At 36.2% G+C, this 13434-nt stretch overlaps 1 long non-coding RNA gene across 1 annotated transcript; it reads right to left on the bottom strand.

The window, feature by feature from the left end:
- Positions 1–1053: 1053 nt before the first annotated feature.
- On the bottom strand, positions 1054–10975 carry LOC137398925 (uncharacterized). Its single transcript, XR_010979063.1, has 4 exons — positions 10888–10975; positions 9341–9466; positions 8537–8634; positions 1054–1121 (listed from the first exon to the last, which is right to left on the bottom strand). It is a non-coding gene; the product is annotated as an uncharacterized lncRNA (long non-coding RNA).
- Positions 10976–13434: the final 2459 nt, after the last annotated feature.

Here is a 13434-nt window from a genome sequence, read left to right as displayed (position 1 = left end):
GGTAAGCAATAGTTTTGCAGTTACAGTACAGCCTAGAAATTAAAAGAGTTAGGTAAAGTTTTACCATTTTGCATGGCTAAAGGGATGAGTTTTGAAAGATCTTGGAACAGATTAGGCAATTTACATGCATCTTACTGTCCTTATGACGTAAATTCCTTACAGCACAAATGTTCCTGGAACTGATTATTTACGTTATAGGAGCGCCTACTGTGTTATTGAATTGCTTCAGAGCATCAAATGCGTTTGCTAGAACCGCTACAATCTTATTGATTTTGGTAATAGTCAGTTACAATCCTCCAAATTTAATAAATTTTCACCCAGTTTCATGATGTTGCTTCTGACTTATCAAGCAACATCTTGCAGCATGATCCTCACACTGGCACACTGTGAGTTTCTAATAGATTTCCATCTGACACAAAGTACTGCTGTTTCTACAAAGTATCCTTTTTATTCATAGTAGAACTGTGGCTCCCTCTACATTAACCACTACTCCTAGTACAGCTAAAGTAATTAAGTCAGACCAACTCATTAATTCCTTACCCATAGTACTACAGCAACTTCAGCAAGTACTAATAGTACTATAGCTGTTATTATTCACTCAACTGGTTGCAGCGATTTATTGCTAATTTTAAGAGTGTCGGTATAGATATATTTCCTGGCAAAGCTAGTGTAAAAACTTATAACAGATTAGCAGAAAATTAATTGGCTAAAAAAAGAAGCACCAGTAGACAAAATTCTACATACAAGAAGATGGCATGTATGCTAGCACAAAATTTGCAAGAAAAAATATAAATATTTTGGTGACATAGTTTTCTATTTGGTTAGTAAATTGGTTTATTATAGTCAAGGTTTGACTCAGCTCGTGGGGGACACTTTCTGGAACGCAGTCGAAGTCTTCTCTTGATGACAACAAATTAGAACAAACCGGCAATTATAATAGCTGATGTGATATACAATAAATAGCACATGGACATCTCTGCACGACCTATGGCGGTTTTGGTATCCCATTCTCGCAGTGAGTCCATGCCTGGCAAGTGTTTCCGCTCCGGAGCCTGAGAGAGGAGTTTAGGAAAGTTGAAGGGTCTAACATCTGCATAGAGTGAATGTAGAAAATCATAAACCTGTAAGAAACAAAACAATCAAATAAATATGAGCGGATACAGGTAACTGCTGACTGGGTGTACATAACTAACAGATAGTCACTGTACTCACCAACTACACTCATAGTAAATGGCCTTTACAACTCATTACCACTGCAGATAATCCTATAAGGCAAAGGTTCCTGGACTAGATAATTTACGTTTTAGAAGGGTCTACTGTATATTAACTTTAACCATTGCACCTGATACTTGCACCTGCTATCAGATAATACACAACCTGCTTCGAGGGTCGTATTGCCGGAGACTAAACTGGCATTAGCAGCTCCAAACTGGGGTGTATTTGGGCATTCTGTTAGAATGAAGTAAAATAACCATCAAAGTCTGACTAGACTTCCCAGAAAGTGTGCTATGGCTGTACTAGAAAACAGGAAAAGCTAGAGTTAATCTTAAGCTAGCTGCAGCAGCAGACCAAAGATGACAGTATGTGTAGACCTGTTCTTGCTAGTAATAGCTCAAATCAATCATAATGAAACATTGCACTGGTGGCAACAGCACTTCAGATATACCAGAGTAATATCACAGCACTCTGCGAGACCCGTCTAACGCTGTCAACAGCAGAATTTTAGATATACCAGATTAATATCACAGCACTCTGTGAGACCTGTCTAACTCTGTCAACAACAGAACGTCAGATATACCAGATTAATATCACAGCACCCTGTGAGACCTGTCTAACTCGGTCAAAAACAGAACGTCAGATATACCAGATTGATATAGCAGCATTCTGTGAGACCTGTCTAACGCTGTCAACAACAGAACTTCAGATGTACCAGATTGATATAGCAGCACTCTGCGAGACCCGTCTAACGCCATCAACAACAGAACTTCAGATAAACCAGATTAATATTGCAGCACTCTGTGTGAGACCTGCCTAAAGGAATGGCCGCATGTAACGAATTATTCGCTCAATCTACCCGAATTCACGAAATTCACAGAATTCACAGATTTATTCGGCCGAATATAACAGAATTATCTGAGCTGCGCATGCACACCGAATTCGTCGACAAAACGATAGCAGCTTTTGCAATTATCATAGTCCAAGACATGTATGACGACACACAATAAAAGTAGCAGTGCTAATCGACATAATACACGCAATACAATGACCTAGATTGCGCTATTGTTGGTTTTTATAGTTTGTACACTATGGCTACAAATCGTTTCTTTTTTAATAGTATTAACTTTCTTTTTAGCAGCAAAAGCTCCGTGGCAAAAGCAAGGTCCTCTTTAGGGCAATCAAGTCGGTTCCATCGTATTTACTATGGCAAATTGCCGTAATATTTTTCTTGTGTGTCGCCATATGTCCTTTTAATGACGCAAATTTTAAGAGATGTTAGAATCATGTTCGCTAACCAACAATAGTGCAACCTAAGCAGTTTCATCAGGTGTAGATGAAGCAGTTGAATCGCACTCATACATTTATTGCGTGTCGCGATACCTGTCTTGGACTATACTAATTGCAAAGGATGCTAGAATCGTGCTCGCTAATAACTTGTCTAACAAATTAGAAACTTTTCGTCAACGAATTCGGTGTGCATGCACAGCTCAGATAGTTCTGTGATATTCGGCTGGATAAGTCTGTGAATTCTGTTACTTTCATGAATTCGGTCATATTGAACGAATCATTCGTTACGTGTGGCCGTACCTTAACGCTGTCAACAACAGAACTTCAGATATACCACATTAATATTGCAGCACTCTGTGAAACCTGTCTAACGCCATCAAGGAGTTTAGTGAGCAACAGCAACACATTCTATTAGATTGGCAGATAAGTGCATAAACAATTCTTTGTTTATCCACTGGAGTTGGCTTTGCTACTAGAAATGACATAGCCTAGGAAATAGAACAAGGCCCAATTGCAGTGATTGACAGGATAATGACTTTGCACATGCCATTACAGAAAAATGAGTATTTGTCTATTATAAGCGTCTGTATTTCCACTATGAAAGATTTTGTAAGAAAACCAAGAAAAACTTTTGCAACCAGTTGAAATGCGTGTTAAAAATAAAAATCAACCCAGCCGAGATGAGTTGCTCATTGCAGGTGATATTAATGCGAGAGTTGGATTTGATCACCAGAGATGGCATAGTTATTGCATATCAAGGTCTAAAGAAATTTAACACTAACAGTGAACTTCTACTTGCTTAGATAGAGACATGCATGCTTAGTGCTATGTTAGAGAGCTCAATGTTTTGATACTATTAAAACTTACGGTTTCTTCATTCCACATTCCTTTGGGATTTCTGCACATGGGGCACAATTCTTTAGAAAAAAGCTCAATTTTAGAATACACGGGATCCTCACTGGTCTTTCCAGTCAACCTCTTATTTGCCTGAGAGTATAATAAAATGTAGATGATTAGACTCTTTCTGTAGATACAGAGGGATCAAATCAAAACCAAAAACGCTACCCACCAAAAAGTAGAAAAACAGAGGAATCCGGAAATAATTAGTATTGCCGCAAATAAAGGTTTTGGGTCAAGGTCACCAAGCTAGCCACAATGAGTAAACAAAATGTCGATAACGTCGAATAAAGAATTGTCATGGATATTTTCATTTTATCTGTTAATACAGAAGTGATTAGCAGCAGTTGATATAACTGATGAGAATATAACTAATAATAAGAGGGATGATTAAATAAACAGTGTTAAGTTCAAGTTGAAACTTAACAAAACAGATTATTGCCTTGCGAATACATGATTTCTTGTATTCGTTGAAAAACATGGAATTAATCTATATCATTGTTGATTTTGTCACCAAGTGTGCCCGTCATGTTTAAAGTTGATAAAATACTCTGCTTCAGCCACCTCCACTTCTATTGGCTGTAATAATCCGTTGCTAAAGTTAGACAGCTAAATAATATCTTTCTTTGACAAAGTAACACTTTTTCTTTGCTTTTATCATGCACTGTTAGATGATATTTAAGTACTTATTGTTTAGAAAACCTGATTATTTCCCAATTCACAGATTTCATTTTTTCAGGTCAGAAATTATCTTGAGATCAGTGATTGTAAATGGGATTAATTCAATTGATACTCAAGTTGATTGATGTACGAGTTTGATCACAGCATGAATTAAACTCACATCTTGAGGTTCAACTGTATTGTTTACAGAAAAAATACTGAACCTCACACTTTGCATATCATCAAACAAAATAACTTAATTATTGACTAAATCTTTTACTACTATTTTTGTTAGGCTAAGATTCATGAATATACTAAAATGAAAAGAGATACAAGAGGAGTTGTTTCCTCACAATATTGTGCTGACTACTCCAAATTTAATGTGGTTAGGTCTAATAAATCACATACCTGCATTTACAGTTAATGTGTGAAGAAGGGTCCACAAGGTACAAAGAAACCCTCTGTATTTAGCTTGACTGCCCCGACATCGCAACAACTTTGCATGAGACTCCGTAGCAGTAAAAAGACCACTAGTCTGCAAATATATATTTATATGTGTATTTGTTAGAAAACAGTTTTATTTTGAAGCACTTACTAAAGTTATACTAGAAGTTCAGTGCAGAAGAAAAGTAGCAATAAGGATCTTTACTATAATAAGAGACGTGTCTGTCTGTCTGAAGTCTCGCTTGAAGCGTTGAAACAAGAAATGCATCAAATGGGAACTTAACTTATATATTTGACTTTGCATACTGATACTCTAACTACTGCACCACTTAGCTACCTCCTCACTTATCAGAATAATTATGCACATAGTTACTACATATGATAATCTCATATGGCACACAAAACTCCAGAGTACTAGTAATAATTTTACTCAATAACTGTAGTACTTGAACAATCTTTATGGTTATGAGTTTGAGTTATTTTTGTTAATTTCATATTCTATGAACTTTCTTTGAGCTTTCATGTACCTACTCTGTTCTGCTTGGTTTGCTGGAATATAGTCATCGAATTATATCTTATCACAAGTTCACTCAGAGCTCTGCTAGTTTCCTACTGTATGTGCCTTCTAATGTTTAAATCCTAACTGCCGCGTACAACTTTTATCGTTTTTTTCTAGGTAAATCAGACACGCTGATTCCGATTTTGTACTCAAAATAAAAATTGCTCCACTAACTTTCAAAGTAATGGAGGATTTTTTATAGCATTTTAATGTCGGTCTCAAAAACAACATAATCGGTTCAACAAGCCCCACCCATCAGTATGTGACACAGCCTACTTTTTTAGGAACGGAAGTTAGGGATGTTTAGTTCGATTTAGAACGATACAGATGGGTGTCTTAAAACCAATTATTATCTAAATTCAGCCTTCAAAATAATCTCAGTTTTCTCTGAAAGGTAGATAAACTATTTAAATTGCTTGAAGCTAGTTACAGGATGTTTAATAGGCTGAACACCAAGAAAAATGAGCTGAAAAAAAGATGATTTTATCACAATATAACGTTGTTATTGCGCTTTGTTGAGCTTATTTTTAACACTTTCAAGACTGACGTCGAATTATTTCGATTGGAGTTGCCCTCTCCAAGTGGCTGACATCGAAATAATTCGACCGCGGTTATGCTAGTTCATGGTACTAGTTCTTGACCTTGGATCGGCTAATGTTGCCGATATTCTGATAGCCGTGCGTTTTAGCTTTGTGTACAAAAAAAAATTTGCCATTAGCTTAAATAAAACTGGAAATATTAGCAAAAACCTCAGGCTATGTCAGAATTGCAACTTTCTTAAGTTTTTTTAAAAGTTTGAGAAAACTGCTAGGATTTTTTCTACATCAAAGAAATAGCTGCAAATGTTGATGAGTTGGTAAATGACAGTGATAGTGAAGTAGATGTAGACGACTGTGATGATGAGGAAGGTGAGTAAAATTGAAAATACTCTCAGAATTAGTCACAGTAGATGAAAATCACAGCTTTAGTGAGTAAAAGATGTCAGTGCGGTTTCACTTTATTTAGTGTGTCAAAAAATGGCTTGACTAATGGATGATTTAGAGACACTCATTGATAGACTCCTGATGGTTGTAACTCATCTTGTTAGTCCAATCTTTGGTCACACTCACATCTCATATGATTAGTTGCTTTGGCCAAACTATTATTAGATATGTAAGTGACTACTGGCTAATAGTAGTAGATTACTAGACTTGTTCTAAAACTGCTTCTATAGGGTATACTGCTGCAAAGTAGGATATTTTACGATCTACATGCAAATATTTCCCGCCCTTCCTCTCTGTTGGGGAGAGGAAGTCAGGGGTATGGAGGGATAGGAAGGGTGGGGGTGTGGGGGGATTGAAGGGGTGAGGTGTGGGGGGATAAATTCTCCTTTTCCAATCCACCTCTGCCCCAACCGACCGATTTTGGAAGCAAGCTGTGGGCTATTCATACATTTATAAATAATAGCTACAAAACCATTATAATTGTATTAGATTACTGATGAAGTGGATAGGAGAATTGGTGGTTGATCCAATTCAGATAGTGATATGCCTATGGATATGAATGATGATGATCACCACAAACTGGGAATAAGCGAGAGCAATTTTGAAACAGACAACTATGTGTTGACTGTTTTTTGTCTTATCATAGGCTTAATGTGAAATAATATGTCATGTCAGACATAAATAAAAGTACATGTAGATACAATATAATCAAAGTATTTACTGCAATGAGCAATACCTTGTACTCTGTTTACGAAAAATATCATTTTTGCTTTGAAAAAGGTGTTCTTTGTCTTGAAGTTACAAAGATTAGATTTGTCAGAATAAACTCATATTTAGTATGATATGAAAGCTCATGTTTTCAGCTCCACAATGGTGTGCTCATACCTAGCTTTACTAGCATTATGGTAGACATATTATATAAATAGAAAACCTCAAAAGCAGCCAGCCACTGGGGGGAGGATTGTACTAAAGTGGCCAGACTTGAAAGTGTTAAATAGGAAATGTTAAATAGCTCATCTACCTTTCAGAAAAGACTCAAATTATTTTGAAAGTTAAATTTAGATGATAATGAGTTATAAGACACCCATCTCCATCATTTTAAATCAGACTAAACATCCTAATTTCTGTTCCTAAAAAGCTAGGCTACGTCAAATATTTATGGGCGGAGCTTGTTGTGCCAATTGTGTTGTTTTCGAGACCGATATTAAAACACTGTAAAAAAGCCTTCATTAGTTTGACAGTTAGTGGGTCAATCTTAATTTTATGTACAACAAAATCACAATCAGCGTGTCTGATTGACCTAAAAATATGATAAAAAGTTGTACATGGCAGTTATGATTTGAGCTATGCGGCGTTGGAGTAGCCAATATTGTTTACTAAGCTATGGTATTTTGCTTTACTATAATCTCCCATTGTTCATGTATGTGTTCTCAGCCTACAGCAAAAGATTACAACTCCTGATATAAAATAAATATATAAACAACTTTATAGACAATATTTAACCTATAGAGACACTCCTCAAACTGTCATCAATTGTTCCCAGCCTCATTTCCAACTGTCTTACAAGCACTTTGGATGTCATGAAAACCCTACAAGTGCCATAATAAAAGTAAGGCTAGGCTGGAAGCATGAAAATAAATCTGCTTTGAGAATTTGAACAAAACTGTTGCCAGATGCCGTCACCTGATAAGATATTGATTGGTCGGAAAATGGAAAGCATGTGAGCCAGAAGTTGATGATATCATTTTATTAGGAAAGATAGTTGATGTGATAGAGGACATCAATGGCTCTGATCTGGTGTTTTTGTAAAAGCTGATTCAATGATGTTGATTTTTGTTAAGCTTTTACATTAAAAGCATCTCAAAGTGTTCCTAAATTAGCTCATTTAAAATATTGAACACTAACTGAAGAGAAAAAACAGGAATAATATATCAGCAAATTATTATAATTATTATTGTTATTCTCTGTTTTATTATGATAACTCTTCTTTGACATATTTTTATCATGTTTATGTTGTACTACGGAAAGTTGGAATGCGGAACACAGAAAACCTTAGGCTTGCTCATCATATGCTAGCAAGTTCAATGTACTGTTGCTTTCAAACTTTACCATTTATTCATCTGACATTCCTTTGCAATTCCTGAAAGGAGGACACGACTCTCAAGAAGGAAGCTCACTTTTAGAATACACGGAACCATCATTTGTCTTTCCAGACCAGCCTCATATTCACCTGTCGATGTAATAACGTGTATATGAGTAGACCCTGGTAAGTGCATTAACAAAAGGTAGCAAATGGATGGAACAGGAAATGACTTTTACCATGTCTAATTATTCATATAGAATTCAAAATAATATTATGTTTCTGTAATTCTCAAGTCAACTTAAAGAGGTTTAGAGTTGTCTACTCTACAACCTCTAATTAATACTACAGAAAGTTGGAGTAGAATACTGGAATGGTATGATGACTTATAGAGGAGTACCTTTCGACCTGAAGATAATCAAAGAGATTAGTTTATTTAGCATGGCAATGGATAAATATAGTTGTTGTATTTCTTCAGATATTTCCTGATTGCCTTCTGGGAAGAGCTAAAAGAACAGCATTGACTTCATACAATGTGTTCTATGATAAAGATACCTCGATGGGAGAATGTAAAATATACGAATACATATAGTTATATGGAAAGGTTTATGTAAAAACAACACCTGACTGTATACCTATTAAATGTAAGTCACAGTTAGAATATATAGTACCACCTCTGTCCCTAGTAAGATGTTATTATGAAATATATGCACACATGCGCATTGGAATCATAAACTAGCATACAAATACACGCATTGTATTATATGATAATCTATCTATTATTATACAGATCTCGAAGTTTGTGTGCGTGTACTTCGGTTTGTCCTGCTATAGTTATTGATATCCTGAAATTAAAAGCTTGCAATCTGCTGGATTTGATCTCGAAACCTTCCGTCACTAATCAAATATCTTATCAATTATTCTACGCAAGATTGGTGGATTCATTGGGCGGTATATGTCGCTATGTGGGTGAAAATAAGCTACCGCTCTCCATTACGGCGCAGCGTCATTTCATGCTTGCTTTCATGACTCTTTTTAGTAAGAGCTGTAGATAACTGGTTTACTCAAATTAGCCATTGGCAATGTGCCAGGATAACGGCAAACGTCAAGCAACTACATTCCTTGTCATTGTTCATAAGCTGAATTTTAATACTCGTGCAACGTCGGGGATTTCGCTAGTACAGGCTATAGATACATGAAACAAAAACTCACCGTGTCTATGGTATGATGATACCTAGGAAGGGTATGCCTAGCTTCTTCAGAGATGACCAGCTGATCTCCTTGACCATAGTGTAACGTAAGGCATGGACTAGGTCTTCAGAGAAAGGAGTAGATGTGCTGAAACATCAAGGAGACCATATTTCAGTGAAAGGATATTGATATCTCAGCATCCATAGCTAGAATCATTATACAGTTGACGCTCCTATAACGTAAATAATCAGTTCCAGGAACTGTTTATGTTTTAGGCAATTTATGTTATAAGTACACTAAAATACAAGTAAATTACCTAAGCCATTCCAAGGTCTTTCCAAGCTCACCCCTTTGGCCATGCAAAAAAGGAAAAGCTTTACTTAACTCTTTTAATTTATGGGCTGTACCGTAACTGCAGAAATATTGGTTTGCATCAACATCTTTTCTCCCTCTTTTGATCAACCCCACTGGTTTAATAGACCATGATTGCGGTAAATTTACACAAGTTGGTAGGAACTGTACATTTTCGACGTTCATTTACAACGATTTGTGTATTTTTTTAAACGGTAAAGTCTACTTTGCCAAAAAAAACTAATAACAAGTGTTTTGTATGTCTACAATAAGGCAAAGCAACAAAATATTTTTACTATAAAAAGCAGTTCTACCTGTTCGTCAACTATTATTATACAGGGGTCAAGGCTAGGATAAAGATAATTTTCGACGATACTCCAGCTCATGACAATAAAACTGGTAAACCGAGACTTTAACACTTACACTTACGTATCGCCTTTGTATTTGTGAACCATTGCGCAGCTATCCTATTCGCCTATTTGTCAACACATTTAACGATTTATTTCAACAAGCAAGAATGTCGCGAATGTCATATATAATAAATAGTACGCTCCGTGCACGGCGTTTTTTCTTCCACAAGTGCGACGAAATAAACTAACACTCGAATCGATTTTGAAAATTTGCCCGACTTCAAATTTTATGTTATATGGAATTTTTTCCGCAGTAGGAAGCAAAAACTTTACATAATTTTTTTACGTTATCTGGAATTTACGTTATAGGAAATATACGTTATAGGAGCGTCTAGTGTACAGTCATCACCCATACACTTTATACAGTCATGAACTGTACACTATATACAGTCATCACCCGTACACTTTATACAGTCATCATCCATACACTTTATACAGTCATCACCCGTACACTTTATACAGTCATCATCTGTACACTATATACAGTCATCACCCATACACTTTATACAGTGATTACCTGTACACCTTATACAGTCATCACCCATACAGTTTATACAGTCATTACCTGTACACTTTATACAGCTATCACCATAAACTCTAATGACTGGCATTAAAGCAGCTTTAACCAATGCATCTAACTTTTTTGTATCAAACATTTACAGATAAACGGTATTTATAATGTTTCAATAAAGGTTTAAACTGAACATTATATAATTTTAATATAATGTTCAAACTATGCTAAAAATAAAATACTAGCAGAAATACAGTACGTATGAATAAAGCAACAACCAACAAATTGGGACTCACTTCCTGCCAGTGTCTAGGGTGTCTATGAACAGTGTGGTTATGTCTTCATCCCTTTCTGGTATTGGCGTGTACGGTCTGCAAGAATACATTTATGATAGAAAATACAGTCAAACATCCATAACTCAAACTTGAAGAGGGTGGGTGTAGGTGTTTGGACTATCAGAGTATTTAATTTATCTGTGCACTGTAAATGAGTGCATGTATTTACCGGATGATACATGTATATACACCAACAACATATAGGAGTATACACAGTGTATATTTCAGTGAAAGAATATTCATATCTCAGCATTTCTTGTTAGAATCATTATACAGTCAGCACCATAAGGTTTATACAGTCGGCACCCATAAGGTTTATACAGTCAGCACCCATAATGTTTATACAGTCAGCACCCATAAGGTTTATACAGTCAAGACCCATAAGGTTTATACAGTCAGCACCCATAAGGTTTATACAGTCAGCACCCATAAGGTTTATACAGTCAGCACCCATAAGGTTTATACAGTCAGCACCCATAAGGTTTATACAGTCAGCACCATAAGGTTTATACAGTCAGCACCCATAAGGTTTATACAGTCAGCACCCATAATGTTTATACAGTCAGCACCCATAAGGTTTATACAGTCAACACCCATAAGGTTTATACAGTCAACACCCATAAGGTTTATACAGTCAACACCCATAAGGTTTATACAGTCACCACCCATAAGGTTTATACAGTCAGCACCCATAAGGTTTATACAGTCAGCACCCATAAGGTTTATACAGTCATCACCCGTACACTTTATGCAGTTATAATCGTAAACTTCAAATGGTCAATTATTCTAGCCTTTTTTGTCACAAACCTTTAAGGACTTTCGGTGTTTATATTATTTCAATAACGGTTTCATCAACTTAAAATTATACAATTCGATGATAATGTTCTAACTAAACCTTCATTGAAATATACCTACCAACAGAAATACAATATGTATTTATGAGAAACAACTATTAACAAATCAGGACTAACTTCCTGTTAGTAACTAGAGTGTCCATGAGCAGTGTGGTTATGTCTCCATATTTTTCTAGTATTGGAGTGTTCAGCCCGCAAGAATACACAAATAACAATAATTCAACTATTTAACCATGATATATAGAAGTTCAGCTGTAGTTATTACAGTTAAATCTGATTTAGAATGAGTCCACCTTTGTAAAACTTGAGAAAGATGAGTCAAAGGCAAAAAAGTACCAAATATGAAGTCTCCTAAGGCAAACTCCATAAAAATATACCAATTAACATTATGAGCTTTATTATCCAACGTTAACTGATCAATCTAAACATTCTCTCGTCGTGAAAAACTTGTCAATCCAAAAATATCATGACAAATAGTATTGTAAGAAGGAATGAATAGAGAATGATAAGACTGGGTGACCCTTAAAATATTTTGAATTGCGCAACCAATCAGAGTTTAGTATAAGAGGCTGGAACTCTGAGGCTACTACAAAGCTACACTGTGTGAAACTACACAAGCCAATCAATTACATAATTCAAGGACGGGTGATGGTAGAAGAATTCAAAGATTATTTTTAGATTTTGCAAATAGCTAGTCACCATAGATTAAGTGAATGCTTTTTGAAATTCTAATGCGGTGTTGTCAGACTGTCGAAAACATCGAAAGTAGAGTCGGCGGCAAACAGCGTAACAAAAAGCAGCAATCAAGCTAAGATTGGCATCACAAGAATTGTAGTGCTAAAATGAAAGTGTGAAAAACTGCTAAGCTAGAAATGCCTCAGCGCCGAAAGCATGAGAATCCGTGAAACTAGGAATGTAAAGCATTGTACATGACAACTAGGAATGCATCAGCGTTGGAAGCATTGCTACGGCAGACCATGTAGGAAACATTGGAAACTAAAAAGCTGAGAGAAATGTCAGTCCCACCCGCTGCTACAAACGGTGTAGAAAATGGTGTAATATGGTGCTATAGCAAAATCCATTTTTACAAATCCGTGGTTGATCATGGTTTGCAGGTTATGGCCAATCTTGTACAAATTATTGACTTAGTATAATTACCCTGGCGCACCGCATCGTCATGAAATCTCATAAGATGGCAGATGTCAAGATATGTCCCAAATCAGAAAAGAATGCTGACTGACATCAAAAACACTTTAAATAGGCGTTACAAGAATAGTGTAATATTCGCAAGAATGAACTTAGGCAATCAATGACACTTGGCAATCATCTGAGAATGAGTATATAAGGAGAAGCTGGCAGCAAGCAAGAGAGCAATAAGTTGGCAGCGAGCCAAGTAGCAAAAGAGGGTGCAGCAAGAAAGGAGCCAAGACATAGAGAGGCTAGTATAATCCAAAGGAGCCTGCAGCAAATGGCATGCAGAGGATCAACTCATCGAGAAAAAAACACACAGCTGACACAATTTACTCACAAAGGTGGAAAACCAGGAAACTATAAAGCCCCGAGAGGAGAGGGTTTATTTAGCCTCCCTGTCAACAGAAGGAGTCATCATCACATGCCTAATAAACACGTACTTATTAAAAGATCATAACTACTA

The sequence above is a fragment of the Watersipora subatra genome, chromosome 6 (assembly GCF_963576615.1).
Source record: "Watersipora subatra chromosome 6, tzWatSuba1.1, whole genome shotgun sequence".
NCBI classification, from domain to species: domain Eukaryota; kingdom Metazoa; phylum Bryozoa; class Gymnolaemata; order Cheilostomatida; family Watersiporidae; genus Watersipora; species Watersipora subatra.
The sequence above is the reverse complement of the archived record's forward strand: the minus strand, read 5'-3'. Positions and strand labels throughout refer to the sequence as shown.